The sequence below is a fragment of the Pan paniscus genome, chromosome 7 (genome assembly GCF_029289425.2).
Source record: "Pan paniscus chromosome 7, NHGRI_mPanPan1-v2.0_pri, whole genome shotgun sequence".
Lineage (NCBI taxonomy): Eukaryota > Metazoa > Chordata > Mammalia > Primates > Hominidae > Pan > Pan paniscus.
Window position 1 is genome coordinate 10,834,733 of NC_073256.2, and position 17,252 is coordinate 10,851,984.

The following is a 17,252-nucleotide window of genomic DNA, read 5'->3' on the forward strand; positions in this document are numbered from 1 at the left end:
GTAAAAACTTGGAAATATTTACACCGCTATGTCTATAAAAATGGAAATATCTACACCGCTATCTCCATAAACATGAAAATATTTACACTGTTGTTTGTATGAACATGAAAATATCTACACTGCTATCTCTATAAACATAGAAATATCTACATCACTGTCTGTATAAACATGGAAATATCTACACAGCTATCTGTATAAACATGGAAATATCTACACCGCTATCTGTATAAACATGGAAATATCTACACGGAAAGCTGTATAAACATGGAAATATCTAGACAGTCATCTCTATAAACATGGAAATATCAATACCGCTATCTGTATAAACATGGTAATATACACACCGCTATTTGTATAAACATGGATATACCCACACCGCTATCTGTATAAAGATGGAAATATCTGCACCGCTATCTTTATAAACATGGAAATATCTGCAACTCTATCTGTGTAAACATAGAAATATCTACACGGCTATTTGTGTAAACATGGAAATATCTGCACCACTATCTGTATAAAGATTGAAATATCTACACCACTATCTGTAAAACGTGGAAATATCTACACCGCTGTCTGTATAAACCTGGAAATATCTACACCGATATTTGTATAAACATGGAAATATCTACACCGCTATCTGTATAAACAAGGAAATATCTACACCGCCATCTGTATAAACATGGAAATACCTACACCGCTATCTGTATAAATATGGAAATATCCACACCGCTATCTCTATAAACATGGAAATACCTACACCGCTTTCTCTATAAACTTGGAAATATCTACACTATAATCTCTATATACATGGAAATATCTACACCGCCATCTTTTTAAACATGAAAATATCTAAACCGCCATCTTCAGAAACATGGATGTATCTACACCGCCATCTGTATAAACATGGAAATATCTACACCACTATCTGTATAAACTTGGAAATATCTTCACTGCCATGTGTATAAATATGGAAATATTTACCCGGCCATCTGTATAAAGATGGAAATATCTACACCGCAATCTGTATAAATATGGAAATACCTACACCGCTACCTCTATAGACATGTAAATATCTACACCGCTATCTGTATAAACATGGAAATATCTACACTGCCATCTGTATAAACATGGAAATACCTACACCGCTTTCTCTATATACATGAAAATATCTACACTGCTATCTCTATATACATGGAAATATCTACACCGCCATCTCTATAAACATGAAAATATCTACACCGCCATCGTCAGATGCATGGGTGTATCTACACCGCCATCTGTATAAACATGGAAATATCTACACCACTATCTGTATATACATGGAAATATCTTCACTGCCATGTGTATAAACATGGAAGTATCTACACCGCCATCTGTATAAAGATGGAAATATCTACACCGCAATCTGTATAAATATGGAAATATCTACACCGCTATCTCTACGGACATTGAAATATCTACACCGCTATCTGTATAAACATGGAAATACCTAAACTGCCATGTGTATAAAGATGGAAATATCTACACCGTGAGCTGTATAAACATGGAAATATCTACACCGCCATCTGTATAAACATGGAAATGCCAACACCGCTATCTGTATAAACATGGAAATATCTACACCGCTATCTCTATAAACATGAAAATACTTACACCACCATCTCTATAAACATGGAAATATTTACACCGCTATCTCTATAAAATTAGAAATAAATAGACAGCCATCTCTATAAACATGGAAATATCTACACCGCTATCTGCATAAACATGGAAATGTCTACACAGACATCTGTATAAACATGGAAATATCTACACCGCCATCTCTATAAACATGAAAATATCTACACCGCCATCTTCAGAAACATGGATGTATCTACACCGCCATCTGTATAAACATGGAAATATCTACACCATCATCTGTATAAACATGGAAATATCTTCACTGCCATCTCTATAAACATGGAAATATCTACACCGCAATCTGTATAAATATGGAATTACCTGCAACGCTATCTATATAGACATGGAAATATCTACACCGCTATCTGTATAAACATGGAAATATCTACTATGCCATCTGTATAAAGATGGAAATATCTACACAACGAGCTGTATAAACATGGAAATATCTACACCACTATCTGTATAAACATGGAAATAACAACACCATTATCTGTATAAACATGGAAATATCTACACCGCCATCTCTATAAACATAGAAATGACTACACCGCCATCTCTATAAACATGGAAATATCTACACCGCCATCTGAATAAACATGGAAATATCTACACAGACATCTGTATAAACATGGAAATATCTACACTGCCAGCTGTATAAACTTGGAAATATCTACACTGACATCTGTAGAAAAATGGAAATGTCTTCAAAGCGATCTGTATAAACATGGGAATTCCTACACCGCTACCTGTATAAAAATGGAAATATCTACACCGCTATCTGTATCAACATGGAAATTACTACACCGCAATCTGTATAAACACGGAAATATCTACAATGCTATCTCTGTAAACATGGAAATATCTACACAGCTATCTGTGTAAACTTGGAAATATCTACACCGCTATCTGTGTAAATTTGGCAATAACTAGACTAGAATCTGTGCAAAGATGGAAATACCTACGCCGCTATCTCTGTAAACATGGAAATATCTACATCGATATCTGTATAAACATGGAAATATCTTCACTGCCATCTGTATAAACATGGAAATAACTATAGCGCCATCTGTTTAAACATGGAAATATCTACATCACCATCGGTACACACATGGAAATATCTACAAAGCCATCTGTAAAAACATGGAAATATCTACACTGCTATCTCTATAAACATGGAAATATCTATACCGCTATCTGTAGAAACTTGGAAATATCTACATAGCAGTCTGTATAAAGAGGGATATATCACCACCGCTATCTGTATAAACATGGAAATATCTACACCTCTATCTGTATAAACATGGAAATATCTACAACGGTATCTGTGTAAACATGGAAATATCTACACAGCTATCTGTGTAAACTTTGAAATATGTACACAGCTATCTGTGTAAAAATGGAAATATCTACACAGCAATCTGTGCAAAGATGGAAATATCTACACTGCTATCTCTGTAACCATGGAAATATCTACACCGCTATCTGTATAAACATGGAAATATCTATACCGCAGTCTCTATAAACATGGAAATATCTCCACCGCTATCTGTATAAACATGAAAATATCTACACCGCTTTCTGTATAAACATGGACATATCTACACCGCAGTCTGTATAAACATGGAAACATCTACAACGCTATGTGTGTAAACATGGAAATATCTACACAGCTATCTGTGTAAACTTGGAAATATCTACACAGCTATCTGCGTAAACATGGAAATATCTACACGGCAATCTGTGCAAAGATGGAAATAACTACACCGCTATCTCTGTAAACATGGAAATATCTACACCGCTACCTGTATAAACATGGAAATATCTACACCGCTGTCTGTATAAACAAGGAAATATCTACACCGCCATCTGTAGAAACATGGAAATATCTACACCGCAATCTGTATAAACATGGAAATACCTACACCGCAATCTGTATAAATATGGAAATATCTACACCGCTATCTCTATAAACATGGAAATATCTACACTGCAATCGCTATACACATGGAAATATCTACACCGCCATCTCTATAAACATGAAAATATCTACAACGCCATTTTCAGAAACATGGATGTATCTACACAGCCATCTGTATAAACTTGGAAATATCTACACCACTATCTGTATAAACAAGGAAATATCTTCACTTCTATCTGTATAAACATGGAAATATCTACACCGCCATCTGTATAAAGATGGAAAAATCTACACCACAATCTGTATAAATATGGAAATACCTACACCGCTACCTCTATAGACATGTAAATATCTACTAAGCTATCTGTATAAACAGGGAAATATCTACACTGCCATCTGTATAAAGATGGAAATATCTACACCGCTATCTGTATAAACAGGGAAATGTCTCCACCGCTATCTGTATAAACATGAAAATATCTACACCGCTTTCTCTATAAACATGGAAATTTCTACACCGCTATCTGTATAAACATGGATATATATACAATGCTATCTGCGTAAACATGGAAATATCTACACCGCTATCTCTATAAACATGGAAATACCAACACCGTTATCTGTATAAACATGGAAATATCTACACCGCTATCTCTATAAACTTGAAAATACTTACACCACCATCTCTATCAGCATGGAAATATTTACACCGCTATCTCTGTAAACATAGAAATAACCACACCGCAATCCCTATAAACAAGGAAATATCTACACCGCCATCTGCATATACATGGAAATATCTACACACACATCTGTATAAACATGTAAATATCTACACTGATATCTGTATAAACTTGGAAATGTCTACAATGACATGTGTAGAAAGATGGAAATGTCTACAAAGCGATCTGTATAAACATGGGAATTTCAACACCGCTACCTGTATAAACATGGAAATATCTACACCGCTATCTGTATCAACATGGAAATAACTACACCGCAATCTGTATAAACTTGGAAATATCTACAATGCTATCTCTGTAAACATGGAAATATCTACACAGCTATCTGTGTAAACTTGGAAATATCTACAGCGCAATATGTGTAAATTTGGCAATACCTACACCGCAATCTGTGCAAAGATGGAAATATCTACACCGCTATCTCTGTAAACATGGAATTATCTACACAGCTTTCTGTATAAACATGGAAATATCTACAGTGCCATCTGTATAAACATGGAAATAACTACAGCGACATCTGTATAAACATGGAAATATCTTCACTGCCATCTGTATAAACATGGAAATATCTACACCGCCATCTTTATAAAGTTGGAAATATCTACACCACAATCGGTATAAATATGGAAATACCTACACCGCTATCTCTATAGACATGGAAATTTCTACACCGCTATCTGTGTAAACATGGAAATATCTACACCGCTTTCTGTATAAACATGGAAATATCTACACCGCTATCTGTATAAACATGGAAATATATACAATGCTATCTGTGTAAACATGGAAATATCTACACAGCTATCTGTGTAAACTTTTAAATATCTACACAGCTATCTGTGTATAAATGGAAATATCTACACAGCAATCTGTGCAAAGATGGAAATATCTACACTGCTATCTCTGTAACCATGGAAATATCTACACCGCTGTCTGTATAAACATGGAAATATCTATACCACAGTCTCTATGAACATGGAAATATCTCCACCGCTATCTGTATAAACATGAAAATATCTCCAACGCTTTCTGTATAAACATGGACATATCTACAGCGCAGTCTGTATATACATGGAAATATCTACAATGCTATGTGTGTAAACATGGAAATATCTATACAGATATCTGTGTAAACTTGGAAATATCTACACAGCTATCTGCGTAAACATGGAAATATCTACACGGCAAGCTGTGCAAAGATGGAAATAACTACACCGCTATCTCTGTAAACATGGAAATATCTACACCGCTACCTGTATAAACATGGAAATATCTACACCGCTGTCTGTATAAACAAGGAAATACCTACACCGCCATCTGTAGAAACATGGAAATATCTACACTGCAATCTCTATATACATGTCAATTTCTACACCGCCATCTCTATAAACATGAAAATATCTACACCGCCATCTTCAGAAACATGGATGTATCTACACCGCCATCGGTATAAACTTGGAAATATCTACACCACTATTTGTATAAACAAGGAAATATCTTCACTTCTATCTGTATAAACATGGAAGTATCTACACCGGCTTCTGTATAAATATGGAAATACCTACACCACTACCTCTATAGACATGTAAATATCTACACCGCTATCTGTATAAACATGGAAATATCTACACTGCCATCTGTATAAACATGGAAATACCTACACCGCTATCTGTATAAATATGGAAATATCTACACCGCTATCTCTATAAACATGGAAATACCTACACCGCTTTCTCTATAAACATGAAAATATCTACACTGCTATCTCTATATACATGGAAATATCTACAACTTCATCTCTATAAACATGAAAATATTTACACCGCCATCTTCAGAAACATGGATGTATCTACACCGACATCGGTATAAACATGGAAATATCTACACCACTATCTGTATAAACATGGAAATATCTTCACTGCCGTCTGTATAAACATGGAAAGATCTACACCGCCATCTGTATAAAGATGGAAATATCTACACCGCAATCAGTATAAATATGGAAATAACTACACCGCTATCTCTATAGACATGGAAATATATACACCGCTATCTGTATAAACATGGAAATATCTACACTGCCAACTGTATAAAGATGGAAATATCTACACCGCGAGCTGTATAAACATGGAAATATCTACACCACTGACTGTATAAAAATGGAAATACCAACACCGCTATCTGTATAAACATGGAAATACCTACACCGCTATCTCTATAAACATGAAAATACTTACACCACCATATCTATAAACATGGAAATATTTACACCGCTATCTCTATAAACTTAGAAATAACTATACCGCCATCTCTATGAACATGGAAATATCTACACCGCTATCTGCATAAACATGGAAATATCTACACCACTATCTGTATATACATGGAAATATCTTCACTGTCATCTGTATAAACATGGAAATATCAACACCGCTATCTGCATAAACATTGAAATATCTACACAGACATCTGTATAAACATGGAAATATCTACACCGCCATCTCTATAAACATGAAAATATCTACACCGCCATCTTCAGAAACATGGATGTATCTACACCGCCATCTGTATAAACATGGAAATATCTACACCGCCATCTGTATAAAGATGGAAATATCTACACCGCAATCTGTATAAATATGGAAATACCTACACCGCTATCTCTATAGACATGGAAATATCTACACCCCTATCTGTATAAACATGGAAATATCTACACTGCCATCTGTATAAAGATGGAAATATCTACACCTCGTGCTGTATAAACATGGAAATATCTACACAGCTATCTCTATAAACATGAATATACTTACACCACCATCTCTATAAACATGGATATATTTACAATGCTATCTCTATAAACATAAAAATAACTACACCGCCATCTCTATAAACATGGAAATACCTACACCGCCATCTGAATAAACATGGAAATATCTACATAGACATCTGTATAAACATGGAAATATCTACACTGCCATCTGTATAAACTTGGAAATATCTACACTGACATCTGTAGAAAAATGGAAATGTCTACAAAGCGATCTGTATAAACATGGAAATTTCTACACCGCTACCTGTATAAACATGGAAATACCTACAACGCTATCTGTATCTACATGGAAATAACTACGCTGCAATCTGTATAAACATGGAAATATCTACAGGGTCATCTGTGTATATATGGAAATCTCAACACCTCCATCTGTACAAACATGGAAATATCTGCACCGCTTTCTGTATAACCATGGAAATATCTACACCGCGGTCTGTATAAACATGGAAATATCTATACCGCTATCTGTATAAACATGGAAATATCTACACCGCTATCTCTATAAACAGGGAAATACCTACACCGTGATCTGTATAAACATGGAAATATTTACACCGCTATCTGTATAAACATGGAAATTTCTACACCGTTATCTGTATAAATTTGGAAATATATACACCGCTATCTGTATAAACATGGAAATATCTACACCGCGATCTGTATAAACATGGAAATATCTACACCGTGATCTGTATAAACATGGAAATATCTTCACCACAATCTGTATAAACATGGAAATATCTACACTGCTACCTGTATAAACATGGTAATACCTACACCACCATCTATATAAACATGGAAATATCTACACCGCCATCTGTATAAACATGGAAATATCTTCAATGCCATCTGTAGAAAGATGGAAATATCTACACTGCGGTCTGTATAAACATGGAAATATCTACACCGGTATCTGTATAAACATGGAAATATCTACACCATGATCTGTATAAACATGGAAATATATACACGGCTATCGGTATAAACATGGAAATATCTGCACCGCTATCTCTATAAACATGGAAATATCTACAAAGACATCTGTATAAACATGGAAATACCTACACAGTCATGTGTAGGAATATTTAAATATCTACACTGCCATTTGTATAAACATAGAAATATCTACAAAACCCTCTGTATAAATATGGAAATATCTGCATAGGCATCTATGTAAACATGGAAATTTCTGCACCGCTATCTGTATAAACATGGAAATACCTACCCCGCTGTCTCTATAAACATGGATATATTTACACCGCTATGTGTATAAACATGGAAATATCTCCACTGCTCTCTGTATGAACATGGAAATATCTCCACCGATATCTGTATAAACATGGAAATATGTACAGCGCCATCTATATAAACATGGAAATATCTACAATGCCATCTGTAGAAAGATGGAAATATCTACACCGCAATCTGTGTAAACATGGATATATCTACACCGATATCTGTAAAAACATGGAAATACCTACACCGCTATCTGTATAAACATGGAAATACCTACACAGCTATCTCTATAAACATGGAAATATCTACACCGCCATCTGTATAAACATGGAAATACCTACAAAGTCATCTGTATAAACATGGAAATATCTACACAGCCATCGGTATAAACATGGAAATATCTACTCAGCCATCTGTATATACATGGAAATATCTACACCACTATCTGTATAAACATGGAAATATCTACACCGCTATTTGTATAAACAAGCAAATATCTACACCGTGATCTGTATAAATATGGAAATACCTACACCGCCATCTCTATAAACATGGAAATATCTACACCACGATCAGTATAAACATGGAAATATCTACACCGCTATCTGTATAAACCTGGAAATATCTCCAATGCTATCTCTATAAACATCGAAATATCTACACCGCCATCTGTATAAACATGGAAATACTTACAAAGTTATCTGTATAAACATGGAAATATCTACACCGCCATCTGTATAAACATGGAAATATCTACACAGCCATGTGTATATACATGGAAATTTCTACACTGCTATCTATATAAACATGGAAAAAACTACACCGCTATCTGTATAAACATGGAAATATCTACACCATCATCTACATATCCATGGAAATATCTGCGCCGCCATCTGTATAAGTATGGAAATATCTACTCGGTCATCTGTGTATAGATGGAAATATCAACACAGCCATCTGTACAAACATGGAAATATCTGCACCGCTATCTGTATAACCATGGAAATATCTACACCGTGGTCTATATAAACATGGAAATATCTACACCGCGATCTGTATAAACATGGAAATATCTTCACAACCATCTGTATAAAAATGGAAATATCTACACCGCTACCTGTATAAACATGGTTATATCTACACCACCATCTATATAAACATGGAAATATCTACACCGCCATCTGTATAAACATGGAAATACCTATACAGTCATCTGTGTAAACATGGAAATATCTACACCACCATCTGTATAAACATGGAAATATCTTCAATGCCATCTGAATACACATGGAAATACCTACACGGGAATCTGTGTATAGATGGAAACATCAACACCGCCATCTGTACAAACATGGAAATATCTACACTGCTATCTCTATAAACATGGAAATATCTGCACTGCGGTCTATACAAACATGGAAATTTCTACACCGGTATCTGTATAAACATGGAAATATCTACACCATGATCTGTATAAACATGTAAATATATACACCGCTATCTCTATAAACATGGAAATATCTTCAAAGACATCTGTATAAACATGGAAATACCTACACAGTCATGTGTAGGAACATTTAAATATCTACACTGCCTTCTGTATAAACAGAGAAATATCTACACAGCCCTCTGTATAAATATGGAAATATCTGCATAGGCATCTGTGTAAAAATGGAAATATCTGCACCGCTATCTGTATAAACATGGAAATACCTACACCGCTGTCTCTATAATCATGGAAATATGTACACCGCTATGTGTATAAACATGGAAATATCTCCACTGCTCTCTGTATGAACATGGAAATATCTCCACCGATATCTGTATAAACATGGAAATATCTACAGCGCCATCTCTATAAACATTGAAATATCTACACTGCCATCTGTAAAAACCTGGAAATATCTACACAGTCATCTGTATAAACTTCGAAATATTTTCACCACCATCTGTATAAACATGGAAATACCTACAATACCATCTGTATACACATGGAAATATCTACACAGACATCTGTATAAATATGGAAATACCTACACCGCCATCTGTATAAACATGGAAATATCTACACTGCCATCTGTAGAAAGATGGAAATATCTACACCGCTATCTCTGTAAATATGAAAATATCTACACCGCCATCTCTATAAACATGAAAATATCTACACTGCCATCTCCATAAAGATGGAGGTATCTACTCTGCCATGTGTATAAACACGGAAATATCTACACCACTATCTGTGTAAACATGGAAATATCTACACCGCTATCTGTTTAAACATGGAAATATCTACACCGCCATCTGCATGTCCATGGAAATATCTACGCTGCCATCTGTATAAACATGGAAATATCTACACCGCCATCTGCATGTCCATGGAAATATCTACGCTGCCATCTGTATAAACATGGAAATATCTACACGGCCATCTGTGTATAGATGGAAATATCAACACCGCCATCTGTACAAATATGTAAATATCTACACTGCTATCTCTATAAACATGGAAATATCTACACCGCCATCTCTATAAACATGAAAATAGCTACACTGCCATCTCCATAAACATGGAAGTAACTTCTCTGCCATCTGTATAAACATGGAAACATCTACACCGCCATCTGTGTGAATAAGGAAATATCTACAATGACATCTGTACAAAAATATAAATATCTGCACCGCGAGCTGTATAAACATGGAAATATCTACATCGCTATCTGTATAAACGTGGAAATACCGACACCGCTGTCGGTATAAACATGGAAATATCTACAACGCCATCTATATAAACATGGAAATATCTACACCGCTATGTCTATAAAGATGGAAATACCTACACCACTATCTCTATAAACATGGAAATATCTACACCGCTATCTGTATAAACATGGAAATATCTACACCGCTATATGTATAAACATGGAAATATCTACACCGCGATCTGTATAAACATGGAAATATCTACACCACGATCTGTATAAACATGGAAATATCCTCACCACGATCTGTATAAACATGGAAATATCTACACCGCTATCTGAATAAACATGGTAATATCTACACCACCATCTATATAAACATGGAAATATCTACACCACCATCTGTATAAACTTGGAAATATCTACAATGCCATCTGTAGAAAGATGGAAATATCTTCCCCGCAATCTGTGTAAACATGGAAGTATCTACACCGATATCTGTACAAACATGTAAATATCTACACCGCTATCTCCATAAACATGAAAATATCTACACCGCGATCTGTGTAAACATGGAAATATCTACACCGCGATTTGTATAAACATGGAAATATCTACACCGCTATCTGTATAAACATGGAAATATCTACACATCAATCACAATAAACATGGAAAATCTACACCGCAATCTGTAAAAATATGGAAATACCTACAAAGTCATCTGTATAAACATGGAAATATCTACACAGCCATCTGTATATACATGGAAATATCTACACCGCTATCTGTATAAACATGGAAATATCTACACCCCTATCTGTATAAGCATGGAAATATCCACACCGCTATCTCTATAAACATGGAAAAATCAACACCGGTATCTCTATGAACATGGAAATATCTACACCGCCATCTCTATAAACATGGAAATATCTACACCACGATCAGAATAAACATGGAAATATCTACACCGCTATCTGTATAAACCTGGAAATATCTCCACTGCTATCTCTATAAACATCGAAATATCTACACCGCCATCTGTATAAACATGGAAATACTTACAAAGTTATCTGTATAAACATGGAAATATCTACACCGCCATCTGTATAAACATGGAAATATCTACACAGCCATGTGTATATACATGGAAATAACTACACAGCTATCTATATAAACATGGAAATAAGTACACCGCTATCTGTATAAACATGGAAATATCTACACCGCCATCTACATATCCATGGAAATATCTGCGTCGCCATCTGCATAAACTTGTAAATATCTACACGGTCATGTGTGTATAGATGGAAATATCAACACCGCCATCTCTACATACATGGAAATATCTGCACCGCTATTTGTATAACCATGGAAATATCTACACCGTGGTCTGTATAAACATGGAAATATCTACACCGCGATCTGTATAAACATGGAAATATCTTCACCACCATCTGTATAAACATGGAAATATCTACAACGCTACCTGTATAAACATGGTAATATCTACACCACCATCTATATAAACATGGAAATATCTACACCGTCATCTTTATAAACATGGAAATATCTACAATGCCATCTGTAGAAAGATGGAAATATCTACACCGCAATCTGTGTAAACATGGAACTATCTACAACGCTATCTGTAAACACATCGAAATATCTACACTGCGATCTGTATAAACATGGAAATATCTACACCGCTATCTGTATAAACATGGAAATATCTACACAGCTATCTCTATAAACATGGAAATATCTACACCGCCATCTGTATAAACATGGAAATACCTATACAGTCATCTGTGAAAACATGGAAATATCTACACCACCATCTGTATAAACATGGAAATATCTTCAATGCCATCTGAATACACATGGAAATACCTACACGGCAATCTGTGTAAAGATGGAAACATCAACACCGCCATCTGTACAAACATGGAAATATCTACACTGCTATCTCTATAAACATGGAAATATCTACACTGCGGTCTATACAAACATGGAAATTTCTACACCGGTATCTGTATAAACATGGAAATATCTACACCATGATCTGTATAAACATGTAAATATATACACCGCTATCTCTATAAACATGGAAATAACTTCAAAGACATCTGTATAAACATGGAAATACCTACACAGTCATGTTTAGGAACATTTAAATATCTACACTGCCTTCTGTATAAACATAGAAATATCTACACAGCCCTCTGTATAAATATGGAAATATCTGCATAGGCATCTGTGTAAAAATGGAAATATCTGCACCGCTATCTGTATAAACATGGAAATACCTACACCGCTGTCTCTATAATCATGGAAATATGTACACCGCTATGTGTATAAACATGGAAATATCTCCACTGCTCTCTGTATGTACATGGAAATATCTCCACCGATATCTGTATAAACATGGAAATATCTACAGCGCCATCTCTATAAACATTGAAATATCTACACTGCCATCTGTAAAAACCTGGAAATATCTACACAGTCATCTGTATAAACATCGAAATATTTTCACCACCATCTGTATAAACATGGAAATACCTACAATACCATCTGTATACACATGGAAATATCTACACCGCTATCTGTATAAACATGGAAATATCTACACCGCCATCTGTATAAACATGGAAATATCTACACTGCCATCTGTAGAAAGATGGAAATATCTACACCGCTATCTCTATAAATATGGAAATATCTACACCGCCATCTCTATAAACATGAAAATATCTACACTGCCATCTCCATAAAGATGGAGGTATCTACTCTGCCATGTGTATAAACACGGAAATATCTACACCACTATCTGTGTAAACATGGAAATATCTACACCGCTATCTGTTTAAACATGGAAATATCTACACCGCCATCTGCATGTCCATGGAAATATCTACGCTGCCATCTGTATAAACATGGAAATATCTACACCGCCATCTGCATGTCCATGGAAATATCTACGCTGCCATCTGTATAAACATGGAAATATCTACACGGCCATCTGTGTATAGATGGAAATATCAACACCACCATCTGTACAAACATGTAAATATCTACACTGCTATCTCTATAAACATGGAAATATCTACACCGCCATCTCTATAAACATGAAAATAGCTACACTGCCATCTCCATAAACATGGAAGTAACTTCTCTGCCATCTCTATAAACATGGAAACATCTACACCGCCATCTGTGTGAATAAGGAAATATCTACAATGTCATCTGTACAAAAATATAAATATCTGCACCGCGAGCTGTATAAACATGGAAATATCTACATCGCTATCTGTATAAACGTGGAAATACCGACACCGCTGTCGGTATAAACATGGAAATATCTACAAAGCCATCTATATAAACATGGAAATATCTACACCGCTATGTCAATAAAAATGGAAATACCTACACCACTATCTCTATAAACATGGAAATATCTACACCGCTATCTGTATAAACATGGAAATATCTACACCGCTATATGTATAAACATGGAAATATCTACACCGCGATCTGTATAAACATGGAAATATCTACACCACGATCTGTATAAACATGGAAATATCCTCACCACGATCTGTATAAACATGGAAATATCTACACCGCTATCTGTATAAACATGGTAATATCTACACCACCATCTATATAAACATGGAAATATCTACACCACCATATGTATAAACTTGGAAATATCTACAATGCCATCTGTAGAAAGATGGAAATATCTTCACCGCAATCTGTGTAAACATGGAAATATCTACACCGATATCTGTACAAACATGTAAATATCTACACCGCTATCTCCATGAACATGAAAATAACTACAGCGCGATCTCTGTAAACATGGAAATATCTACACCGTGATCTGTATAAACATGGAAATATCTACACCGCTATCTGTATAAACATGGAAATATCTACACATCAATCACAATAAACATGGAAAATCTACACCGCAATCTGTATAAATATGGAAATACCTACAAAGTCATCTGTATAAACATGGAAATATCTACACAGCCATCTGTATAAACATGGAAATATCTACACAGCCATCTGTATATACATGGAAATATCTACACCGCTATCTGTATAAACATGGAAATATCTACACCCCTATCTGTATAAGCATGGAAATATCCACACCGCTATCTCTATAAACATGGAAAAATCAACACCGCTATCTCTATGAACATGGAAATATTTACACCGCCATCTCTATAAACATGGAAATATCTACACCACGATCAGAATAAACATGGAAATATCTACACCGCTATCTGTATAAACCTGGAAATATCTCCACTGCTATCTCTATAAACATCGAAATATCTACACCGCCATCTGTATAAACATGGAAGTACTTACAAAGTTATCTGTATAAACATGGAAATATCTACACCGCCATCTGTATAAACATGGAAATATCTACACAGCCATGTGTATATACATGGAAATAACTACACAGCTATCTATATAAACATGGAAATAAGTACACCGCTATCTGTATAAACATGGAAATATCTACACCGCCATCTACATATCCATGGAAATATCTGCGTCGCCATCTGCAGAAACATGTAAATATCTACACGGTCATCTGTGTATAGATGGAAATATCAACACCGCCATCTCTACAAACATGGAAATATCTGCACCGCTATTTGTATAACCATGGAAATATCTACACCGTGGTCTGTATAAACATGGAAATATCTACACCGCGATCTGCATAAACATGGAAATATCTTCACCACCATCTGTATAAACATGGAAATATCTACACCGCTACCTGTATAAACATGGTAATATCTACACCAACATCTATATAAACATGGAAATATCTACACCGTCATCTTTATAAACATGGAAATATCTACAATGCCATCTGTAGAAAGATGGAAATATCTACACCGCAATCTGTGTAAACATGGAACTATCTACAACGCTATCTGTAAACACATCGAAATATCTACACCGCTATCTGTATAAACATGGAAATACCTTCACCGCGATCTGTATAAACATTTAAATATCTACACCGCGATCTGTATAACCATGGAAATATCTACACCGCTATCTGTATAAACATTGAAATATCTACACAGCTATCTCTATAAACATGGAAATATCTACACCGACATCTGTATAAACATGGAAATACCTATACAGTCATCTGTGTAAACATGGAAATATCTACACCACCATCTGTATAAACATGGAAATATCTTCAATGCCATCTGAATACACATGGAAATACCTACACGGCAATCTGTGTATAGTTGGAAACATCAACATCGCCATCTGTACAAACATGGAAATATCTACACTGCTATCTCTGTAAACATGGAAATATCTACACTGCGGTCTATACAAACATGGAAATTTCTACACCGTTATCTGTATAAACATGGAAATATCTACACCATGATCTGTATAAACATGGAAATATCTGCACCGCTATCTCTATAAACATGGAAATATCTACAAAGACATCTGTATAAACATGGAAATACCTACACAGTTATGTGTAGGAACATTTAAATATCTACACTGCCTTCTGTATAAACATAGAAATATCTACACAGCCCTCTGTATATATATGGAAATATCTGCATAGGCATCTGTGTAAACATGGAAATATCTGCACCGCTATGTGTATAAACATGGAAATACCTACACCGCTGTCTCTATAAACATGGAAATATGTACACCGCTATGTGTATAAACATGGAAATATCTCCACTGCTCTCAGTATAAACATGGAAATATCTCCACCGTTATCTGTATAAACCTGGAAATATCTACAGCGCCATCTCTATAAACATTGAAATATCTACACTGCCATCTGTAAAAACGTGGAAATATCTACACCACCAACTGTATAAACATGGAAATATCTACACCACCATCTGTATAAACATGGAAATACCTACAATACAATCTGTATACACATGGAAATATCTACACAGACATCTGTATAAATATGGAAATATCTACACGGCCATCTTTATAAACATGGAAATATCTACGCTGCCATCTGTAGAAAGATGGAAATATCTACACCGCTATCTCTATAAATATGGAAATATCTACACCGCCATCTCTATAAA